At 60.0% G+C, this 7,285-nt stretch overlaps 1 long non-coding RNA gene across 1 annotated transcript; it reads left to right on the top strand.

Moving 5' to 3' along the window:
* The first annotated feature begins 318 nt into the window (after positions 1 to 318).
* Positions 319 to 3,023, top strand: LOC124972515 (uncharacterized). Its single transcript, XR_007106471.1, has 3 exons — positions 319 to 832; positions 2,373 to 2,421; positions 2,715 to 3,023. It is a non-coding gene; the product is annotated as an uncharacterized LOC124972515 (long non-coding RNA).
* Positions 3,024 to 7,285: the final 4,262 nt, after the last annotated feature.

The following is a 7,285-nucleotide window of genomic DNA, read 5'->3' as shown; positions in this document are numbered from 1 at the left end:
AGGCCCAGCCTTGGGGGCTTCGGTGGGGCCTCATCCGGATCCTTAGGGGATAATCTCCAGGCCCTGAGCCGCCCTGCCTTCCTGGCCAGCTCGTTTTTAGGGCGACATCCTTGCAAACAAGACTTCGCTCCCTATGAAAATACGGCCCGGGCTTCCTGCGTCCCCCAGGAACAGAGCAACGTCCTCCCGGGCACCGGTTCATTCAAAACCAAACAAACAAAACACAACAGAAACAGCGAAGGGTCACAACGCCCGCCCCCGGTCACCCTGAGGGACTGTCACCCTGAGAAGGCAATAGATTCCCAGCTCGGAGGCCCAACCCTGGTGCTCCTCGGTGGGACCCAGCCACCTGGCCATTTGCAAGACGAACATGTAATGATGCTCAGGAGGCAGAGCCACGAGAAGCCAGCGAGCAATGCCCGGTGAATGCTGTCCCCATTGGCCAGTGCGGCCAGGGACGCAGGAGCAGCTGTAGGATCAAGCTGAGGCTCCGCAGACAGCCTGGTCCCTCTCCACCTGCTGCCGCTTGGCCCCACGGGCCACCCCAGGCAGCCGTCCCAGGCCAGAGAGGATCCCAAACCCGGGCACTCAGACGCTAAGGGAGACCAGGTTCAGAGTTCAGGAAGCCAAGACGGGAGGCCCAGGGGCCACTTCTGCATCAGCATGTGAGGCTACTTCTCACCCCGTGAGTGTCAGGCCGAGCCGTGGCCTCCAGATCCGACCTCTAGCCAGAGGAGTGGAGGCCGTGGTGGCTTTGGTGATAAGGCGACCTGCTGAGAAGGCTGGATGGAAGGAATCACGGACCAGGGCGGGGGTTTCATCGTGGGCACAGGTATGACCACTGGGATACAATCCTGCTCCGAACCTGAGAGGAAGATGGCAGACCACCTGTTCTCACACGGGAGGTGGAGTCCACCATGTTTATGTAGCCTGTGTCTGTGTCCTGTCCTCTGGAGAAGGTGGATCCTCCATGTTTATGTAGCTGTGTCTGTGTCCTGTCCCCTGGAGAAGGTGGATCCTCCATGTTTATGTAGCCTGGTTCTGTGTCCTGTCCCCTGGAGAAGGTGGGTCCTCCATGTTTATGTAGCCTGTGTCTGTGTCCTGTCCCCTGGAGAAGGTGGATCCTCCATGTTTATGTAGCCTGTGTCTGTGTCCTGTCCCCTGGAGAAGGTGGATCCTCCATGTTTATGTAGCCTGTGTCTTTGTCCTGTCCCTGGAGAAGGTGGATCCTCCATGTTTATGGAGCCTGTGTCTGTGTCCTGTCCCTGGAGAAGGTGGATCCTCCATGTTTATGTAGCCTGTGTCTGTGTCCTGTCCCTGGAGAAGGTGGATCCTCCATGTTTATGTAGCTGTGTCTGTGTCCTGTCCCCTGGAGAAGGTGGGTCCACCATGTTTATGTAGCCTGTGTCTGTGTCCTGTCCCCTGGAGAAGGTGGATCCTCCATGTTTATGTACCCTTGTCTGTGTCCTCTCTCCTTGAAGAAGGTAGATCCTCCATGTTTGTGTACCCTGTGTCTGTGTCCTGTCCCCTGGAGAAGGTGGATCCTCCATGTTTATGTAGCTGTGTCTGTGTCCTGTCCCCTGGAGAAGGTGGATCCTCCATGTTTATATAGCCTGTGTCTGTGTCCTGTCCCCTGGAGAAGGTGGATCCTCCATGTTTATGTAGCCTGTGTCTGTGTCCTGTCCCTGGAGAAGGTGGATCCTCCATGTTTATGTAGCTGTGTCTGTGTCCTGTCCCCTGGAGAAGGTGGGTCCACCATGTTTATGTAGCCTGTGTCTGTGTCCTGTCCTCTGGAGAAGGTGAATCCTCCATGTTTATGTAGCTGTGTCTGTGTCCTGTCCCCTGGAGAAGGTGGATCCTCCATGTTTATGTAGCCTGTGTCTGTGTCCTGTCCCTGGAGAAGGTGGATCCTCCATGTTTATGTAGCTGTGTCTGTGTCCTGTCCCCTGGAGAAGGTGGATCCTCCATGTTTATGTAGCTGTGTCTGTGTCGTGTCCCCTGGAGAAGGTGGGTCCTCCATGTTTATGTAGCTGTGTCTGTGTCGTGTCCCCTGGAGAAGGTGGGTCCACCATGTTTATGTAGCCTGTGTCTGTGTCCTGTCCTCTGGAGAAGGTGAATCCTCCATGTTTATGTAGCTGTGTCTGTGTCCTGTCCCCTGGAGAAGGTGGGTCCTCCATGTTTATGTAGCCTGGTTCTGTGTCCTGTCCTCCTGGAGAAGGTGGGTCCTCCATGTTTATGTAGCTGTGTCTGTGTCCTGTCCCCTGGAGAAGGTGGAGTCCAGTGTTTGGCCACACGTGTGTCCTGGGTCCTGCTGTCACATACACGTGAGTTGTTTCCATATCTTGGTGATTTTTTCATGTCCCTTCTTCCAGCTGCCCAGTACTGTGGTCCCTGCATCGATGTGTCCACATCCTGGCCGTGGTGAGTCCTGAGCCATGTCTGTCCCGTTGAGCAGCCCGGATTTCCAAGATGCGTCTTGTCTCCCAGGGGGCCTGGATTCTCCTTCTCCAGGGCTCCCACCCTCGCCCGCGTAGCCACGGCAGGAGCGTGTTTTCAGTATTCACATCAGTGCCTCAGGATGCAGCGGGTCGTGGGGACATTCACAGAGCACGTAGCCCAATTTTCTCCCTTTCCCGTCCCCTCCTTTCCAAACCCTTTTCTGCAGGGTCCCCTTTCCCGAGGCCTCAGCCTTGTGACTGCCACCCTTTGTTCAGGTTTGGCGGCCTCTGGATTTAGTCTGGGACTGAGTGCATGAATCTGAGCACTCCGTGCAAGCGTTCGCGGGGCTGTGTGTCCGCTGCGACCCGACAGACGGGGAGCCGTAATGAATGCCGTTCCTGTGGACCCCGCCGCTCTGTCTTCCTCTGGAGTCTCTGTGGTCATGGACGTTGCTTGCTCAAAACTCTTCCTGAAGAGACGGGTGTGTGTGTTGCTCCTGTCGTTCCAGTGACTCAGGAGGCTGAGGCAGGAGGATCACAAGTTGGAGGCTGGCCTCAGCCACCTAGTGAGGCCCTGAGCAACTTCATGAGGCTGTGTTCTGAAAATAAAGTATATAAAAAGTTCTGATGACGTGGCTCAGTGGTCAAGCACCCCTGGGTTCCATTCCCCAGCACCCCCCAAAAAAATAAGACGTGATTGACACAGTGTCCCACCTCCGCCTGGACCCGAGGGACTTCTGCAGGGTCCTTCGTATTCTTTTCTTCTGACATGGCTCTTCTCCCGGCTTTTGCTTTCTTCTCTGGACAGCGTCTGACTGCCAAGCGTCGAGCTGACTGATGAAGTCAAATCCTCCCTGAGCAGTCTGCATCCGGACCTGATCCGAGGCCGAATGAGTGCTTTTCCGGAGGGCTCGCCAGGTCTCTGCAATCTCACACGCGCGCGCACGTGCACACGCACACTCACGCGCGCACACGCACGCGGGATCGGCGGCCGGGTCGCCCTTAGGCATCATCTTCCTGATCCTGTTCCTCCTCCCTTCCTGGGACGGCTGCCCCTGGATCCGGGTCCCCCCTTAGCCCGTGAGGCAGCTGGGCTCAGTCCAGGGGCTCCCTGCGACGCCCTCCCTCCCGCCGGGACCTTCCAGCGCCAGGCCTCCAGCTCACAATGCAGGCCTTTGTTGGGAGGCCCAGCGGGAAGGTAACCAGAGCCTCCTCCGCAGGGAGACGCGGGGGGCTGGCCCTGGACCGCTGCTCCCCAGCTCCCCGCCTGCGAGACGGGGGAGAAGCCACACGTGTTCTTCATCTGCGGGTTGAAATAATTCACAGGCGGTCAGCGTTTCACAGACTTAATTAGAGTTTGCCTCTTGCAGGAACCGGAGTGGCTGCTCTGCAGCGGACGAGGTCAGGACTCGCGCTCTCTCTCTCTCTCTCTCCCTCTCTCTCTCCCCGTCCCTCTTTCCTGCTAAGCAGATGGTTTGCATTATAAACCAGCCTCGCTGAGGGAATTGCAGCCTGTGCGGAGCTTCCTGCAAACACACCCCTCCGGCCCCACGCTGGGCCCCTGCGAGGAAGGACCCCAGATCAGGGCAGCGGGTCACTAAGGGGCAGCTCTGTCCTGGGTTCAGGTCGGCTCACAGCCCAGGACCAGAGAGGCCAGCAGAGGTGGCCTGGGTTCCTGCATGACAGTCGCAGGAGGCCCTCCTGCTGCCCAGGGTACAGGCCCTGGTGGACCCCGGCTGCCTGCAGGGCATGCTCAGAGCTGGCCCCAGCCGCTGGCTGCACCCCACTGTGGGCACCCCGGGAGCTGCCGCCCCAGCCAGTGCCCTCACCCCGCCAGGTCTGCTCTCCAGCCCGGACGCGGATCCCCTGCCAGGGCTTCCCTGGGTTCCGCGCCCCTGGGGAGTCCTGAGTGTGACCTGCTGTCCCTGGGGCCACAAGGTCCTCTGTCCCTCTTGCACTGCAGAGCTCAGGGCCAAGGTCCCCACAGCAAAGAACACGTGAGCAGGGGACAGACCACACGTTGATATGACAGACGGTCCACTGGGCACAGAACCTGCAGAGACCAGAACCCAGAGGCAGGGCCGGGCGGGGCCACGCTCAGCGACTCAGGAGGCTGAGGCAGGAGGATCAAAAGACCTGGGCAGCCGAGCAGGGTGGGCAGAGGGTCAGCCCTCCTGGGCGCAGCCGGGGCTCAGCCAGCTGGACTCAGAGTCCTCTGTGTCCTCGAAGAGAAGGAGGCTCCTTCCTCCAGGTGCAGGGTCTCATGGCCTCTCCAGGGGAGGCCAGAGGGTCCTTCCCAGGTGTGACCTGCCCCAGGGGAGGCCAGAGGGTCCTTCCCAGGTGTGACCTGCCCCAGGGGAGGCCAGAGGGTCCTTCCCAGGTGTGACCTGCCCCAGGGGAGGCCAGAGGGTCCTTCCCAGGTGTGACCTGCCCCAGGGGAGGCCAGAGGGTCCTTCCCAGGTGTGACCTGCCCCAGGGGAGGCCAGAGGGTCCTTCCCAGGTGTGACCTGCCCCAGGGGAGGCCAGAGGGTCCTTCCCAGGTGTGACCTGCCCCAGGGGAGGCCAGAGGGTCCTTCCCAGGTGTGACCCGCCCCAGGGGAGGCCGGAGGGTCCTTCCCAGGTGTGACCTGCCCCAGGGGAGGCCAGAGGGTCCTTCCCAGGTGTGACCTGCCCCAGGGGAGGCCAGAGGGTCCTTCCCAGGTGTGACCTGCCCCAGGGGAGGCCAGAGGGTCCTTCCCAGGTGTGACCTGCCCCAGGGGAGGCCGGAGGGTCCTTCCCGGGTGTGACCTGCCCCAGGGGAGGCCGGAGGGTCCTTCCCGGGTGTGACCTGCCCCAGGCGTGGTCAGTGGGTCCCTCCAGCGTCTGGCCTGGGGAGAGGGTCTTAGGGCGGCTTCTCCTGGCCTTCCTGCCTCACTGGCCTCCAGAGCAGGGCTCTGTGCTTGGAGACGTCACGGCCGAGGTTCACCAGGACCTCCTGCCACGTGAGTCCCAGGTGGACACAGCAGCCCCCGGATCCCTGACCCTCTGCAGCCACCGCAGGTCCTCGTGGTGTCCATGGCCACGTCCCTGCCTGTGGCCACTCAGGAGCCTCTCGGAGCCCGCGGCTCTGCCCAACCTCCGCTCTGGGGTCTGAGCTGGACCCAGCCGCCCACCGTCCCCCACGTTCTCCCTGGTCACCCCCTCGGTCTCCTGGGAGCTGGGACTCTGGTCCCGCCCGTCCCGGCCTCGGAGCCCTTGTGACCCGGTGGGGACCATCTACCGTCCCTCCTGAAACGTGTTTCCTTCGGGATTCGCTCTCCTGATCCGGGGCTTAGGCAGGACGCTGCTTCTGAGCCACCGTCCTGGGAAACGGGCTTTTGCGTCCCCATCTGCCGGGCGTCCCAAGCAGCGCCTGCAACGCCTCCCGCTGAGACGCAGAGGTGACTCGGGCGGAGCCGGCCAGAGCAGCCCCAGATCCCCGGACGCCCACTGTCCACCGCGCTGACCACGGGCTGACCTGCTGGCCCCCGATCAGCGAGCAGCGTGCTTGCTACCCAGACCTGTCTGCGGCCTGTCGCCTGCCCGCTCAGCCCCAGCAGCAGGTGGCCTCCTGGGGACCAGCTGGTCTCAGGGGGGCCACTCTCTCGCCTCCTGTGAGTCCATTTTTCTGCCGCTGTGATTCAAAACCTGGGTGGGGCCGATTGATAGAGAGGGTCTCTCGCGCTCGTGGTCCTGGAGGCTGGGAGGCCAGGAACCTGGCGCCCGAGTCTGGTGGTGGCTTTGGGCTGCAGCATGGCGGACGGCGCCCCAGGGAGAGACGGAGCCCACGGGCCAGCCGGGGCTTCCTCTCCTGGTAAAGCTCCCGATGGCCTCATGACCCCATCTAATCTGGATCAGCCCCAAATTCACCACCTCCAAATGCCATCCAAATAAGACGCTGCAGAATTGGTTTCCAAAGTAGGGACCCGAGCCAGCTCCGTCCTCCTGTCTGACCATCTTCATCCCGTTTCAACCACTTTCCATCCTTAGCCACCACAGCCTTTCAAGAAAGAAAAGACAGCCCAAAGGACACACAGCCTGGACAGCTGGCTCCGTGGAACGTCTGTCCAGCACCAGGAACTGGGCTCCACTCCCAGCACGGCCAAAGCCAGAAGAGAGAGGAAGAGGGAGCACGCTGCTCTTGCAATCGGCGCTTTGAACAGCATCTCTCCCTCCATAAACTCAGATTTCTATTAAACATATTCGACCTTGAACCCTGACCTCTCTTTGGTTTCCACACGCTCCGTCTCTCGACCTAAAGTCCTTCCCGGTCACATCCTTGGGTCGATTCCCTAACCTGAAGGGACTCCACCTTCTGCATAAAATCACCTGGACCCTCAGGGGGAACTGTCACCATGTTGGATGTGCATCGAAAATGCTCTCCTCCTGCCCTGAATTTATCACCGTCTCCACCAAATAATGGGCTCTACTTCCTCTCTCCACCAACGGCCTCTTAGTCTAGATAATATTTCAGATTCAAGTAGAAGAGTTCGCACCTTCTGATTCTGGTTCATTCCTACTCTGGACACGGCTCCAAGCATAACGGTTCAAGCATTCCCCGTGCCCGAGTGTTCAGCCAGGTTTTTCTGTTTCTGTGACCTGAGAAAAAATAAGTTAGAAGAGGAAAAGTTTATCTGGGGCTCATGGTTTCAGAGGTTGAGTCCATGGTGGGCGACTCCATGGCTCTGGCCCAAGGTGAGGCAGAACAAAATGGCGGAAGGGCCTGGAGGAGGAGAGCAGCTCAGGACGTGGCACCAGGAAGCAGAGAGAGCTCTGCTCACCAGGAAGCAGATATAAACCCCATGGAGCCAGGGACAGGATATAGTCCC

The sequence above is a fragment of the Sciurus carolinensis genome, chromosome X (genome assembly GCF_902686445.1).
Source record: "Sciurus carolinensis chromosome X, mSciCar1.2, whole genome shotgun sequence".
In the NCBI taxonomy this organism is placed as follows: Eukaryota; Metazoa; Chordata; class Mammalia; order Rodentia; family Sciuridae; genus Sciurus; species Sciurus carolinensis.
This window is presented reverse-complemented; position numbering and strand designations above follow the sequence as displayed.